Source organism: the organism of the source record quoted next, unplaced genomic scaffold (assembly GCF_019419815.1).
Source record: "Pyrus x bretschneideri cultivar Hongxiangsu unplaced genomic scaffold, Pyrus_bretschneideri_v1 Contig20, whole genome shotgun sequence".
Taxonomy (NCBI): Eukaryota; Viridiplantae; Streptophyta; class Magnoliopsida; order Rosales; family Rosaceae; genus Pyrus; species Pyrus x bretschneideri.
In genome coordinates this window covers 303,537-309,714 of record NW_025999502.1, presented here as the reverse complement: position 1 = coordinate 309,714, position 6,178 = coordinate 303,537, and positions in this window count along the sequence as shown.

Sequence of the window (6,178 nt, the reverse complement as noted above, 5' to 3'; positions counted from 1 at the left end):
TGATTTAAGTTATTTTCGTGTGTTTGTAGGTTCAATTGGCTAAAGTGGCAAGAAAAGGCAATTTGGAGCATTTTAGAGCAGTTTTGGGCTTAGAATGGATAGCACATGCATGGAGCAAGGTGGATGGATAAATTTGAAGTTCAAGAAGGGCTAAGAATATGATAAAGAGATGGAAGAATTAATTCCAGACAAAGAAGATATGGAGTTCAACAAAGAAAGAAGGAAATATGAGCCAAAATACCTTATTTTGTCTTAGTCTAATCCTAATCCTACACTACGTAAGTTCCAGCTGCCAGGGGGGTCCCTAATTATATCAGGACACCTAAATATATGATTCTAGAAGGCTTCATCCTATTCCTACAAGGGTGCCGCACCTATTCCTTCTAGAAAACCAATTCCTTGCCGTGCACTCCCTTTCCCTTTCCCTCTAGGATCCTGCCGCACCTTTCTTTCCCTTTTCCTCTTGGATTCTGATTTTAATTAGCCTTTTTCCTTGTGGATTTGGAGTGCAAATCTTTCCCAAAAAAATTAATTAATGCGGTGCCTTTCTTCCTTTATTTTTATGTTTCTGCCGCACAAAAAGGGGAGATTACTCATCCTTCTCTGACCACAATTCATACCACCCTATCCACCACACACTTTAACTTAATTTCAAAGACAAACACCTTTGTGCCATAACTTTGCAAGGAATGAGAGGATAGCTTGGAGTCGTACCTGCCATTCCAGACTTTTTGGATTGTTGGAGTGTTTCTAGGTGTATTCAATCTTTTGTTTTCAATGTTTAAATTTAATTGTACTTGTTTAATTGCGAACATGAGGAGCTAAACTCATTTTAGCTAGAGGAGAATTCAAAGCCATGAAGATATATGTGATATGAATTGATTTCCTCTAATTATTGTTTCATAAATCGTGAGTACAATTTGCTTAACTGTTGGATTGATAACTTATTCTTGTATGTTGATTGAGGGTGCACACTTAGTTTGCATGCATGAATTTGATGCTAAAATATAAGGGATTTTCACTTAATCGTTATGAACTTATATTTGCAAGTTATGGAGGTCGCTAGTCACGATCGTGTTAAGTAAATTCCTGGCAAGAGCATCATGCTTTTCATAGTTACGAATGTCTTGTCAACACTTATAATTTTCATAGAACTTAATGATCTTTGATATGTATCTCTATCATGCAGTTCATATAGGGAACTTGATAAGAATAATTTGATTGCGTCGCTGAGTCCAATTCAATGAAATTAGGGAAATCTGAGAGTTAATTTGTGCAGTTCACAATTAATTTGGGGCATTGTCATTCATGGTTTATTGGAATAATAATTGGAAATCGATTTGTATGCATATGTGTCATGTGTGGAGAAGGACCTTCTAGCTAGCTTATCACCCATTAATTCACTCTAAATTCATACCCTTTATTTAGTTTCTGGAAGTTCGTTTGTTTAAGTTTTAAATTTGTCAAAACCAATTGCCCTTTAATATTTCATGTTTTACTTAGATAGGACCTGTTTTAATTTGTTTCTATTAGTGTTTTGAGTCAAGTTAAGTTAGAATTCGTCCAAAGTCACCCTTAGTTTCTGTTTTGAGTCAATTTGCTTGTTTTGTGCTATTTTGAGTCATTCTAGTTTGTTTTGAGTCATTAGAGTCTAGTTTTCTGTTTTTTATTCTAGTTTAGTGTTTTAGAATGTAAAATTGAGAGATTAGCATCCCTTCTAATCCCCGACCTATAAAAATCCCTACTTATTCATACTACAACTACATAAAAAGGGTTTAAGTTTGTGTGCTATTTTATATCATACCATGCCTCACCCTTGAGGTGAAGATTATCCACGCATTTTTTTCAAGCACAAAACTTTAAGTAATCCTTCAACCGTTCGTCCGAGATCAAGTCATCGTGACCCTTGGATCAACAATCAACCATCTACATCAAATTTGAAGACTAAATCAGAGGAAAAGTTGTAAACAAAGATTGTAACCTACAAATTCAAATCAATACAAATCCACTTTGTATATGTGTGCTCGTTTCATTTGTTTCAGAATTTTCATGTTTACAATGTGTTATTTGATGCCATATTTCTGGAAAAACTTTGCTAACTCTTTGCCTATGAGTTGCGGGCCGTTATCGGTGATGATAGATTGTGAGATGCCAAATTGGCAAATGATGTTACTCCATATGAAGTGTTATGTGTCTGATTAAGTAGTGGTGGTCATAGGCTCGACTTCTACTTACTTGGTGAAGTAGTCGATAGCCACAATCATCATGCTCCTGGCCTCATTAACAAGCGGCATGGGCCCTACCAGGTCGATTGCCCACTGTATGAACAAATTCCTTAGTGTCTTGATGCACGGTGGGCTAATAATAGCCGATGTTAAAAACCTTATATGTTAAGGATCAGCCTCCTAAGTAGTTTCCACAAACTCTTTCATGGATTGAGCCCAGGACTTTCAAGTCCGCATGAAGCACTAGGCAATGGAGATGTGGGCCTGAAATGGATTTTTGAACGAGAATGTCGTTCCACATGTAGTAGCGTGCCGTCTTTATTTAGAGTTTCCTAGCTTCCAATTTTTTTTTTTTGCAGGGAGTGTCCCATTGACTAGATACTTGATGATAAGGTCTTGCCAGCTTGGCATTGTATTGATTTGTAACACCTCGGTTGCTGGTTCCTCTTCTATGTTTCACTTTCCCAAATACTTGATCTAAATGAAGCGTTTGAACTGGTAGTCCAAAGCGGAGCCTAAGGTTGCCAGACCGTCTATATGAGTGTTATCTGCCTGTGGCACTTTTGTGAGGGTGTAAGTCTAAAACTCCTCAAGCTGCTTTCATGCCTTCTCAAAGCATAGTGCCATCCTTGGATGCTTTGCTGCATACTCTCCGGTAGTCTGGCTAGTAATGAGCTGAGAATCAGAATGGATTGCGAGATTCTTGACTACCAGATCTTGTGCCATTTGGAAGCCTGTCAATAGGGCCTCATACTCTGCTTCATTATTTAATGCCTTGAAGCCTAGAGCAATTACCTACTTAAGCATCGAGCCATCTAAGGTAACGAGAACCAAGCTTGCTCCAAAACCCTTGTAGTTGGATGAATCATCAACATGCAGGGACTAAAAGTCATTATTGGCAATGGTTGGTGCGGCCAGGGAGTGCTCGGCTACTTTGGGGGCGCCTTCAAGGCCAGGAGTGAACTTCTCTGTGAAGTCTACCAAGGCCTGAGCATTTATTGCCATGCGAAGTCGAAAAACCAAGTTATATTGGACGAGTTCTAACGCCTACTTCATCACTCGTTGAGAAGTGTCCAGACCATGTAAGATAGATCGTAGGGGATACTAAGTCATTAAGACGATTGTATGTGCCTGAAAGTATGGTATGAGCTTCTGAGCTACAACAGTTAATGCCAAAATTAGCTTTTTGATCCTCGTGTATCTTGTTTTTGCATCGATGAGAGCTTTAAAAGTGCAGAATACTAGCAGTTGGGTCCTCAACTCTTCTCGTATAAGGGCAGAGCTTAATTCTATGTTTGAGACTACCAAGTAGATGTATAATTCCTCAGCTGCTTTCAGCTTGGATAACAATGAAGGGGATATCAAATATCTCTTCAAGTCTTGAAATGTTTTCTCGCACTCGTTGTCCTACTTGTATCTTTGCGCCTTTTTGATGGCCTTGAAAAAAAGGGCTTGCATCGATCAATTGAACACAAAAGGAAGTGGTTGAGCGCGGTTGGGCTCAATTGTGAGCCAATTCTAGTCGTCTTTTCCGGTTGCTCGGATCAAGAATGATGTATTCAGCATCCTCTTCTGGCTTCCATCCTTTTTCTTCTGGCAGCGTGTCTTCCTAAACGCCATCATCTTGATCTACCTGCTGTAGTTGCTATTTGGTAGTAGGCTCGTCCTTCTCAACCTTGATAGCTTCTGGGTGAAGGACTTCTTCTTTGACTCCTTCAACATTTGCATTGTGCATCGTCAAGATACGACTTGGTTAGACTTGATCTTTCCAACTCCTTTTCCTAGGATGTGGAATTGAATTTTCTGGTACTCAACGAAGGTTACGGCGCCCAGTTTCACTAGCCAAGGCCTTTCCATAATCCCATTATAGGAAGACAGGTCGCTGACTATTGTGAACGTCTGCTTTGAGACTACTAGTGGTGTTCTCACATTTAGTCTTATGTTGCCAATAGTAGTTAAGGTGTGTCCATTGAATCCGGTGAGTACCTCTGCTCAATGTATTATCGTGTTTTCCAGGCCCATCTTTTAAATAACGGATAGCTAAAATAAATTACTAAGCTGCCATTGTCCATCATCATTTTGTCGAGTATAGCGTGTGGCAGTTTAACGGACACTACCAGAGTCCTTTTTGGAAGGTTGCGGTAGCGATCGAGTCGTTACAGCCAATTATCTTTGCCTTCTCCGCTTTGAGCTTCTTTACATAGTCATGGAATGACTCCCTTGATTTTTCTTGATGTTAAAAAGATGATCAGACTTCTTCTTGATCAAGCGGTAGGATGAGTACTCCTTAGTGAAAACTACGAAAAGCTCATTGGAACTCCGAATAGACAGTGGAGGTAGGGTATGGAACTAATCCTGTGCCTACCCTTACAAAGTAGTGGTGAATATCTTGCACATTAAGGCATCGTTGGCCCTGTAGAGGATCATCGCGTTGCAGTAGTGCTTCAAGTGCCTTTTCAGGTCTATGTTTCCCTTGAAGAGGGTGAAATGTGGCGTATTAAACTTACGTGGGGGCTCTATGTGCTTGATTTCATCTATGAAAGGTGATTTGCCCATGCATGCCATATCCTTACGAAGTCTCGTCTATGGTCTCGTCTATGGTCTCGATACGTTGGAATCCGCGCAATCACTCAGTCAAGAGCCTCTTTACTTTTTCCTGAATTTGCCTCTGTCGGGGCAGCAGGGCTTCACGTTGCCCTCAATCATGACCTATTGGTCTCAGCTGCTCTTCTCTATGCTCGGCTTGTCTATGTTGTGGCTGTTGTGCATATAGTACACTCTTGGCAAGTGAGTGGTGTTGGAAATGTGCCCTAAAACCAATCATATGATGATACTTTACGGACATTTCAAACTAATGTAGTTCATTTCAAACTAATGTAGTTTAAATGTAAAGGGCAAAGATTATTGTTTGAGCCGTCTAATATAAATGTTATATGCTTAAACGATAAGTCCAAGGAATATGTGATTGGAAGAATGCGATCTAAAGAAGTTAGATTCATGAGACCATTCTTTCGTTGACACATCCTAAACGTTCCTGATCATAGGATTGTCAATTGGGCATTGACAGTCCGTTAAGATCAGTACGTGCTATGTCTTCTCTCAGGGAGAGTGACTAGTCTCGAGTCATTGGTGTGTGTGACATCAAGACAAGTACGTAGGTGCTCAATAGAGAATGAGTTCATTGAACACGATCAACGAAGAGTTCTCATATTCATGTCACATGAGAACTCATGGTTGGGATAATGCAAATTAGTCTTTTGACCTGAGGCATCACAGTTGTCTTGTGGTTAGGTCCTTAATCTTTGATTATGTCAAAGTCACTCTATCAGGGTGTCCACGGCATCGTTGGGGTTAAGCCACTTAGCCATGGAGGCAAGTGAATGCGCAACAAGGGATCTCTAACCTTCAAACTGTTTGAGGGAGAATACTCTATGATATGATTTAGAATCTCTGGCCAGAGTATGAATGAGATGTTGGAATGCGTTCCAGATCACATTCAAGGTAATCATATAAGTACAAGATTCACATTGGATAGTAGACATGAATAAACTATCAAACCAAACAATGTGGTCAAGAGTATTGTATTAGAGAAAGACCGTATTGCATTTGTAATCCTAAACTGAATAGGTTCTCCACCTCTTCTGATTAGCTTGGGTAACCATGATATGCTGCTAGGTGTCACTCATGGTTTGTGGAAGCCCTAAAAGTGTATTATCACTAACGGGAGAATTGAAAGTAAGTTTCAATTCACAATCGATTTGAAAGAGTTTGAATCGCCCACTGCCTCGCTAAAAGGAACCTAATGGATCGTACACCGTGTAAGGTAGAGATTGAAGATTCAACGGAGATGAGTAAGAATAATTAAATGGTTTAATTATTTATCTAAGGCTAGGATTAATTAATATGTTAATTAATCAAACGAATAAGTTCGTTAAAGACCTCGGGTTAGTATT